The sequence below is a fragment of the Festucalex cinctus genome, chromosome 19 (genome assembly GCF_051991245.1).
Source record: "Festucalex cinctus isolate MCC-2025b chromosome 19, RoL_Fcin_1.0, whole genome shotgun sequence".
Lineage (NCBI taxonomy): Eukaryota > Metazoa > Chordata > Actinopteri > Syngnathiformes > Syngnathidae > Festucalex > Festucalex cinctus.
The window spans coordinates 10,826,066-10,837,063 of NC_135429.1; the positions used below are offsets into that span (position 1 = coordinate 10,826,066).

At 39.7% G+C, this 10,998-nt stretch overlaps 1 protein-coding gene across 1 annotated transcript in view; it reads right to left on the bottom strand.

The window, feature by feature from the left end:
* Positions 1–3,250: 3,250 nt before the first annotated feature.
* Positions 3,251–10,998, bottom strand: part of asb4 (ankyrin repeat and SOCS box containing 4) — a 14,952-nt gene continuing 7,204 nt past the window's right edge. The window contains exons 12-13 of the mRNA XM_077508034.1: positions 10,641–10,803; positions 3,251–5,499 (exon numbers count right to left, since the gene is read on the bottom strand). The gene's annotated coding sequence lies outside the window, so the exon portion shown is untranslated. The remainder of the gene's footprint in view (positions 5,500–10,640; positions 10,804–10,998) is intronic.

Here is a 10,998-nt window from a genome sequence, read left to right on the forward strand (position 1 = left end):
CACTACAAATACTTGACAAAAAGACACTTGGAATTACTACAAAAACTTTGCAAAAAACACTTGGAATCACTACAAGTAATTGACAAAAAGACACTTGGCAAAAAACACTTAGAATCACTACAAATACTTTGCAAAAAACACTTGGAATCACTTCAACTACTTGACAAAAAACACTTGGAATCGCTTCAAATACTTGACAAAAAACACTTGCAACCAATTCAAATGCTTGGCAAAAAACACTGGAGACCAATTCAAATGCTTCGCAAATACACTTGGAGCAACTTCAGATACTTGGCAAATACACTTGGAGCAACTTCAAATACTTAGCAAAAAACACTTGGCGCAACTTCAAATACTTGACTAAAAACACTTGGAAAAAACATTTGTGACAACTTCGAATGCTTGGCAAAAATCACTTGGAACAACTTCAGATACTTGGCAAATACACTGGGAGCAACTTCAAATACTTGACGAAAAAACCTTGGCAAAAAAAACACTTGGGACAACTTCAAATACTTAGCAAAAAAACACTTGGAGCAACTTCAAATACTTGACTAGAAAACACTTGGAGCAACTTCAGATGCTTGGCAAATACACTTGGGACAACTTCAGATGCTTGGCAAATACACTTGGGACAACTTCAAATACTTAGCAAAAACACTTGTAGCAACTTCAAATACTTAGCAAAAACACTTGAAACAACTTCAGATACTTGACTAGAAAACACTTGGAGCAACTTCAAATGCTTGCCTAAAAAACTTGGCAAAAACGCGCTTGGAGCAACTTCAGATACTTGGCAAATACACTTGGAGCAACTTAAGATACTTGGCAAATACACTTGGAGCAACTTCAAATACTTGGCAAATGTACTTGGAGCAACTTCAAATACTTGCAAATACACTTGGCTAAAAAGCACTTGGAGCAGCTTCAAATACTTGACTAAAAAAACTTGGCAAAAAACACTTGGAACAACTTCAGATGCTTGACTAGAAAACACTTGGAGCAACTTCAAATGCTTGCCTAAAAAACTTGGCAAAAACGCGCTTGGAGCAACTTCAGATGCTTGGCAAATACACTTGGAGCAACTTAAGATACTAAGCAAAAACACTTGGAACAACTTCAAATACTTCGCGAAAAACACTTGGAGCAACTTGCGAGTGAGGCTTTATGGTTTTCATAACAATAGCAAGAGTTCTGCGCCGTGCTTTACTTGTTTTGTTTACATTTCAGTAGCATCACTATTCAAGCTACTTCCGTGTTTACAGAGAGCTAGCAAAGTAGCACTCAGAGACGCTTCATTCCCCGTATGTTGTAAACATAATGCAAAGACGTTACGCACCTTTTTTGGGGGGGAGCCTACCGTCAACGCCGTGCTCGCGACACGGCGCGCGCACAACGAGTGACAACATGCAACTGGAGACGGTTAGCAGAAGCCAGTGCCGTACATCTCAGTATTTCCCATGGCTATCGAGTCCTCTCGGTGCACTTGTATGTCCCGGGCCGGCGTTGGTACTGCGCGCGGGCCAAAAAGAATAACTCCCGTGCCGTTTCAATGCATGGATTCAAACGACACATGTATGTCCCACAGCCAACACACCAGCTATGCTAAAAGCACACAGCAAGTATCTCATTTCTCAGTTTGTGGCTCCCTGTCAATGTCTACAACTAGCATGAGCAGCAGATAGCAGAATTGAGACGTGCCCGCAATTACACCAAACTCAAAATGAATGACAGCCCAAAAAACAAAATATAAACAGTAGTGATTCTGTGGTCATCATCGTGTCTCAGATTAAAAGAACAAAAAAGATGCCATACATTAACCAAAAATGAATGTGATGGCAAAAGAAAAACTAAAATTGTTGATTAAAAAGGGAAATGAACTTTTGGAAATATTTTTGCATATATTAAGTGGTTAAAATGTGTTTGATAGATTTATTGTTCCATAAGGTGGCTTCATATTGCTTTTGGCTGGACGGTAGGTTTATTTCATGTCTTAAATTTATGTTAATGAAGTACGTCACAATGTGCACATATTCTGTTTAGTTGTGTTGGTGTCTGTCTAAAGGTTAAATATTTACATTTATCATTAAATTATCAACCTTTTGTTTTCCTGATCCTTATTTTGAAGAGAAAAAAAACAATTATAACTGTCAATAGCTACTAATGAATATTTAAACTGATACATTTTTCAGCCATATCGCCCAGCACTTTGTTGCGGTATATTTAAATAATTGATTCAAAATATAAAAACATAGAAGACATATTTGTTGTTGCTCTTTTTTGACACATTTGTAGATAGTGTAAAAATTTGTGGTGTTTTGAGATTGTTTACAAGCAACAAATGTCACTATAAGTTTTGAATATTGAAATGGATCGTATTGTATCGTTCCCAAACTTAGATCGAACCGTTCTGTTCTGAAAGATAATCGCTTTTCAATCAAATCGCAGCCTGTGTATTGAGATACATATCAAATCGGCCTCATTTCAGAGATTCCCACCCCTAGTATATATGCACATGTACGTACACATATATACATACATAGATGTATGCTCATTGTATGCATATGCATGTGTGTATGTGTAACCCCCCCCCCCCCTCGCCTACTGCCCAAAGCCAGCTGAGATAGGCTCCAGCATTTACTTTGTCCTTTTAATTTTTCGCAAGTGCAATAAAATATGTATGATGCTAAAATTTGTAACCAGTATTTAGCAATCCAGTTCCTCTATTTTGCTAATCTTCCCGCAGGACAAGCCTTTTAATATTCAAGGCTGATTGGTTGCATTCACTATTTGTTTATGCTTCTTTTATTCCAGGAGTTTACTGTCTGTGTTGGCTTAGAATGTGTTTCGCCTAAGGTTAAACAGGGGTTTTATTTTGTGTTAAGTTTCACAATAGTGGCATGCTGTTTTTAAAAGATTATGTTGGTCCTCCATAAAACCTAAGATCAACATATTCTGACTTCAGACAGTCAAGGGTGCCCTCTGGCTTTCATTTAAAATAATTTGCTTTAACTTAACGGGATCCCCCCCCCCCTCCCCACACCCCACCCCACCCTTTTTTTTTTTTTTAAATAACAGAACCAGCCAAAGAGCTCAAGGTATCTGTGCAATAGTCTAATGCTGAATGGCAAGTCTGCTAGTTTGTTGCTCTGAGTTGTATGGAATTTCCTTCTCCTCATTTTGTGATTCATAACCCCCCATTCCACCCTCTCACTTGGAGGTCTAAAACTCAATAAGAAAAGGCCGAGCATGATTTCAATCCGCACATTTTTATTTAGTTGCATGGGTATTAAAAGGTCAACAAACATAGTTCTGAAACAGAGCAGACAGGATTGTAAACAGGAGATACATTTGTTTCGCGCAGCAAATAAAAGGCAGGGGCTCTCCTTGTGTACACTGGCAGTTTGGGAGGTTTCCAATTCAGTTTTTATGCTAAGGGATGTCATCATGCCAATAAACAATGTCATGATGGTAACCAAATGTCACACTTTAACATCATCAATACACACCATTATTCAATTAGCATGTGTGATAAAGACCTCACTTTTCCATTTGAGATCATTTTCCAACAGGCTTATTCTCATCGGATGTGTGTAGAATGAATTTCTATCCAATCATGCAAGCCATAGTAATATCAAATCGTCAACTTTCATACACAGTTCCCCATCTCGCAGGCACTACTCTTCAACTCTGTTCCCCCATCCCAACACTTAGCAGGGATGAACGTAACTGTCTGGCACCATGCGCTCATGAACATAGCCATGTGGCAAAATCTGCGGTGCAGAGGACTTCGGTAGCCGTCTCGTAGCAGGTTATGGTTAAAATACAGTGATTGGTCAACAGGAAGCATGCATTTCAAAGTCACAATTCCTTCTAAACTTCTAGCAAGGCAATACAGTTCCTGATCAAAAGATAAACAGTGGTTTTAAATCACATCCAGAGCTATTCCATCTCTCTCCGAGATTTGCTGATGCTGCTCCTCAACATTTAGTTGTCAACCTGCTTAATGCAATTACAACTGGCATTTAATACCCAGACAGCCAGCGAGTAGTCCCAAACCAATCCGCCATTCCCTCTCCTTGGGTTCAAAAGTGGACTGGTCAGCGAGTCGCCGTCCGCAGAGGTCTCAAGAGGAGGAACAATACTCTCCACGCCATCCTCAGTCAGGCGGTCATCAGCCTGAGGAGACTGTGGCTATGGGAGGGCCAAAGGTGCCAACATTAAATAGATATTAGTGCTGTCAAAGTTAAAGCGTTAACTAATTAATCACAAAAAAAATTCGCATTAATCATTGTATTACCACAGATTAATCACACTTAATTTTGACCGCAGATGATCCTTTTTAGCCGCCAATGGATGGTTACATTAAAGGTGCATGCATTAAAGTAAAACATGTTTACATATGCCGTAGGTGTTTTCTTCCCCCCCCACCCCCCCGCCCCCATTTTAAATTGTGCAAATAATTACTTGGTTAGAAAAAAGCAGGATGGACGTGTGCAGTGGATGTAAATTTTTGAAGACTACCTCATAACATTAAATGTCGAAAAAATTAACACAACAGGTGCGCTTCAAATTTAGCAGGCAGAATATGTTGGGATAAAAAACCTTTTTAAAGCAGCTATATGGAAGATTTAAAGATTCAAATCGCTACTGCCAACTGTGGCCGAAAACAAACTGCACGCTCGTACACGCTGCGCGCACTCGTACGTGCACAACCTCAATACTGAAGACTGGGCTCTTCATATCCAATTAAACTATGTTTTCAGAGGTAAGAAGTTTTATAATGTTATACAAAGCTGGCTACTTAACGGGATTAGACTCTTGATCCCCACTAAACAATTGATGTCCACGGGACGTGCAGATCATATTGCTTTAGTTGGTCGAAGTCCCCGTCCTGTGCTGTACTCCAAAACGATGTGCAAATTACGTTAATTAATTGAACCTCATTCCAATGTTAATATGCGGTTACATATTGTAGTCACCCCGCTCGACGGACGTCACCCTGATTCTAGCCATTATTAGTGTATGTCGCCCCCAGGCTAGCGTCATTGTGCGTGGGCTGTCATTTATGGAAATTGACGATTGTGAAAAACATATAGACCCATTCACTACTTAGTGTGATATGGCCGTGAATGTTATCGCCTTTCAGTAGTACCGTTCACACGCCGTTAGCATAATGTAGCTACAATAGGCTGTTTTCGCGGAGGAAAATAAGGCAACATTTAGCCTGATTGAAACGCCGCGGAATGGAACGCCTGTTCTTCGTAAAGTCATTCTGTTCTATTACATTCAACTTTGCCGCCCCTTTCACGCTAAATGTTGCCATCCACCTCACTTTCGCCCCAATAGTTGCGGCCGAGATCTTGAGGTTACTACTATGTGAAAACAACACATTTTCTTCTAAATGTCAAGATACTCGCTTCTTACCTTTTGGAGTAGAAAGAAAGCCAGCTGTGAATCACTTTTCTAATCCAAGTCCAATCTCAACTCTCTCCACCACTGAAATGTCAAAACAATGTTCACTCTCGTTCTTGCCAGGCATCGGCCACTGTCAAGTTTCGATTTTTTTTTTTTTTTAAGCAGCCTTCCGCGGAGTAACAGCGGGTGTCTGGGGCAGCGAAAATCTGTACTGGTTCCGTCTTCACGCGACAGGAAACAGCTAACGAAGACGCGCATGACGTCACATCCCACAGACAGAGGGCGGGAAATTCAAAGGATTTGGACCGGACACTTCCTAAATAATATTGGCCAGAGGCTTGTAGGAGTACCCATTGTGAACAGCTTAGATGTTGATCTACTAATTAGAATATGTTTCAATCATAAATGGTCAAATAAAAAGGCTATTTGGGGAAATCCTCCATATAGTAGCTTTAAGTCAGTGATTAATCAGGATTCTAAGATGTGATTAATCTGATTAAAAAATTTACTCGTTTGACAGCTCTAAAATATTCACAATCCAATAAAAGTGTAATTGATTTGATTCACTATGGTTATTTATTTATGCATGTAATTATTTCATGGCTACGGTATTTCATGCATTTGTTCTATCTGTCAAACTCACCCATCAAAGTTTGGTGGGCAGGTCCTAACACCTGATTGGTCAATCTACTCAACCGAGCCAAGGCGAATCCATTTCAGAATAGTCATTTGATACAAAGTGAGTAGCTAGTAAACACAGTGGATAGTCTGGATGGCACTATTCGCCTCAATAGTTGCGTTTCTATTAGACTCGGATTTATACTTTCATAAGTTGCTTTTTGAGACGCATTGAAATTGAAGTACTTTGCACAGTTTTAATTAGAGATAGACCGATATGCTTTTTCCAGGGCCGATACCGATACCAATTATCAGTAGTCAAGGAGGCAGATAACCGATATTTGAAGCCGATATTCATTTGCAGTAAAAGTTAAAATGTTGGCACCAAATTTTTGAATATGCAAACCCTAACCGTTCTTTACAATGGATTCTCACGCTGCACTTTTCATTTTACATCCTTCCATCTGCAATAGGACGGTGGCAGGGGGAGTTAAATGTGGGGGCCAACGTGACATTACCTTTTATTTGGGATGCTTGTAGTTTTATTCTATAAATGTTATATTTTTATATTTTGAAGTAATAGGAGGAACCCTGTCATTCAAAATGTGCATCAGCTGTGGCATTACTTATTACTACTGCAAAAAAAAAAAAAAAATCCATGAGAAAAACTATTCATCCCTGAACACCATACAGTTCATGTAGACCTTATTATGATTATTGTTATTGTTACCATATAGACAGTATTGATAAACTTAGGATCTTAAATCGAGAACAGCAATATCATGCTACTCCTCTCTACAAGAGAACTGTCAAAAGAGAGCTTCAGGATACAACACACTTCATCATGTAGTTTGCTGCCACTTAGGATGCCCCAATCAACGCAGAAAAAGTAAGATAGAGTAAAGAGTAAAATAACTTGGTTATAATAATAGTAAGAATAACTTGGTTAAACAGACATTGTTGCGGTGGACCGCTGCCAGTTTCTGCTGTTTAATGTGTTTTACACTTATAGACACGTTTGTGTATATGGGCACACTATTCTCTCACTACTGTACTGTACTGTATCACTTAATGGCACAGATTTACTTGTCTAAATAGTAACTGGGCTGCAACATTGCTAATTCACATTAACAAGCACTCTTAGCTGTGCACATGAATAGTTACTAACACACGAGAAAGTTATACAACACACCAAACATGAGCTCATTATTGAAAGTATGATGCACGTAACGAAATTACATCACTGAACATTAATTGCAGCCGACTACGGCCGTAGATGTTACATATTAGTGGCATCCATTGAGAGCATAATGTCCCAACTGACGGCAGACATGACGTGAAAAGAGAGACAAAACGAGCAAATAAGCACACTATACTTTAGTGCACACCTCTACTAATGCCTAACATACGGAAGAGAACACGTTCGTGTAGTTAAACGGTGTTTGAGACAATTAATTTGTTACGGAGCGGACTTTAACGAGGTGCACAACGAGCTGTCGATCAAATCGACGTCGAAGCTTAAGCCACACAACGGCAAACCAGTGCGACAAATAAACACAATATAAAGTAACTAAACGCTATTTAGTGTCACTGTGGCATCTAACTGCATAATAACCGCTATGCAACAAGTAGTGGACGTGACCCAGAATGCAATGTGTGCATCACGAGAGGTAAATATAATGACATTACTCTACTCTTAACATGGAACTAGACAATATAATGACAGCTGTTAATATTTGGAACCTTTCTAACAAACATTGTTTACTTAATTAAGTGAAAATGTGTGTGATTCCCTCCCCGAGTAGTTCAAGTAGCGAATTAGCTACTGGGTGTTAGCCTACATGCTAAGCTGAACACACCACTGGCAGCTAGCGGGGATTCAATGCAAGGCAATGCAGCTCCATTCATATAGTGCATTTAATACACAACATAATTCAATGTGTTTAGGTTACCATGGTAAAAAGTTCGGCGGAGTCTCTTCTCTTTTAACTTACCTTCGAAGAATGTGTCTCGCGTTGCGTGTGTGACCGTCTACTGTGATACACGGCATACACTACTGATTGGTTCTGGCTCTTGCACGGCTAACCAATCAAATGCTGCTATGGGAGTTACGTTGCTGGAGTTGGACTCCATAACAGACAGAGACGCTCTGGGCTGCATTCAAAGCGAAAAGACGGAGTTTTAAATGGATCGCTTATATCGGCCGTCAGATTAATAAAACAGGCCGATACCGATATGTACCAATATGTCAAATATCGGCCTCTCTAGTTTTAATGGGAACACTTTTCCCCACATTTCCTACTAGTCATGTGACTCCACCCAGTCGCAGAGGAAGAGGGAAAAAAAAAAAAAAGAAGCAAAGGGAGGAAGCACAGAGCCACTCACATTTGTGTCCCAATTGCTTACCTGGGGCACACCTAGTCTTATGAAGCACTAAGCGGTTTAACGAAATAGCCATGGCTTCCACAGCTCCATTTGTTTAATTTCCCCCCCACGCCCTTTCTTTCCTAGTCGGTGCCCTGAAACCACAGGGTAACCAGCCATCCAACGCTAAATAGAAATCACTGGCTCAGCAAAATTCAATGATATACATTCACATTTTTGTAGCCATAGGAAATGTGAGGATTAAGCAAGCATTTGAAATGCTCGCCGAAGTCACGTTAAAACGGTATCGTGTGCAAGGTTGTAAAAACTTAAAGATGCTCATCCATGTAATAATTACGATAGCAATAAAAAATAAAAATAAAAAATAAATTCCTGTATTCTGGCCAAATATTAAATGCTAATTACTATATGTCATAAAACATTCTTACATACAAACTCGTTAAGTACGCCATTTTACGGAGGTGCAGATCCCAAACTGTGTGCTTGCAACTATTTGCTTGTTTTGTTTTACACAGCTACTGAAATACAAGTCAGAGGCTAAAGCATATTATGCTCTCGATACAGGTGTTAATCAAAATTCCATATAAGCTACATACACCCACCTTTAACATATTCGCAACACCACAGCAGCCGAAGTCATAACTCACAACAGTAAAGTGTTTCAAAACCTAGCAAATTAAACATGTTTGACACATCCCATGAGACAAATTTATTTTTTTTTTTAATTTACGTGATTACATTTTTTTTTTTTTTTTTTTTTTAGAAGAACTAATCACCAAAATTCCATCCACTTGCGGCGCTAGGCTTTAGTTACAGCGGTGTCAGTCCTGACAGCCGGACCTGGCTGCCAACTAATGACTGAGCAAACATCCAGCAAAGACCAAAAAACTGACCTCAAACTGGAAGAAAACAAAACAAAACAAAAAAACAAGTTTGTCATACTGTCAAGACAGGAAAACCTCGGTGGATCACAATAAGTCAAAAGGTACAAAAGTGGACCTTCTTGGACAACAAGGCCTTGTTTGGTGTTTAATGCCTGTGTAGCAGAAAAAATACAAAGGCTCTGTGGCCATGATGATGCTAGTCATTTCTGAAAAAGTCAACATGATTGCTACCAAGTATCCAGCTGTCGGATCAGTTATAAATGACGCAAGAATTTAATATGTTGGTAAAGCAAATCATAAGTGCTGAAGCAAAACCATTCCCCTTCTGTAAATAAAAAAATAAATAAATACATAAAAACAGTGTTTATTGTACCTTAACATGTTTGTCTCCATGCTTAAAAACAACAATCCAGCATATTGCCTGCCACAATTTCTACGGCTTGTCACCAACCACCTACATCTCTCCAACTCACACAATCCACTTCATCATCCAAAAACACAATCACAATTTTCACCTGAAGGGCGGGTGGTGACCCCTTATGGAACACTTATGGCCCAAGCGCCTCAGGTTCGACACAAATGCCGCCACTCCCACAGCAAATTTCTCATTCCTACAATTTTGTTATCAGCCATGTTAGACATTGCCCAACAAAACACACACATGCAGACCAACAGTGAGAAGCCACACTCACACACAGTTATGCCTCAATAATCAATATAACTTTTTCTTGTCTCAATCTTAGCACCGGCACAAATCTTGATTGTCTTTTGTCTTTTTTTTTTTTTTACTTTCGTTCATTTTATGTTCTAAATGGATTAACATTATTTGGGGAATTAAGTTGGCCAGCAAAATTACGCCTTTTTAAACATTTAAATGCCGTATTTTAGATGGTTCTATTTTGTACTATGAACTTCCAATTCTTACACGTTATTTTCTATCAACCTTTTCGCTGTTTATTTTCCTCATGTTGGAGTCAGTGGTTCACTTAGGGTGACTATGCTGACTTTTCCCTGAACAGGGTGACAATTACTTTCTGTCTGAGGTAATTCTCAAACTTCTACCACAAGTGGCGGAGAATTCTTGCCTCTGCTTCCCCAGACAGTTGCCACTTTAATTTCCTGCTCAAATGAGGTAGCAAACCTCCACTCACACTTTTTACACATGCACACGTTTGTTTCGCAGAGTTTAGGCGCACAGAGAACACCAAGGCCGTTTCTCAGATTTACAGACTAGTCTTTTCTTACTTGATAGAGACTAGTGTTCGAGATTTTCTTCTGCCGGTGTCTTCTAGACGCGCATTCCACTCATTCCTCATGTGTGCGTTTCCTACGAACCAAGAGATGTCTTCACTCCTCAGCTTCAGCCTCCAGACACTGAGGGTCCAGTCCTGGAAAGGGTCTCAAATGCCATGTTATTTGCCAAAACATCAGTTCAGCCCCTGGGAACCTCAAGGGATCTTGGGTCCCAGCCAGTGCACCAATTACATCTCAGGTTTACCTGTTGGACACAAACAACAAAGGAGAGAAGACACAATTCAAAACTCACAAGGACAGAAGAGAGGAACTGACGGATACAATTCACTACTGCACTACTGGGGGGGGCACCTCACCCTTTTATTTGGTTTCCACACCCCTAGTTTCAAAGGTGTTCCAACCCTAATGGTTTAGAATGGAAAACATTTGCATTTGTGTA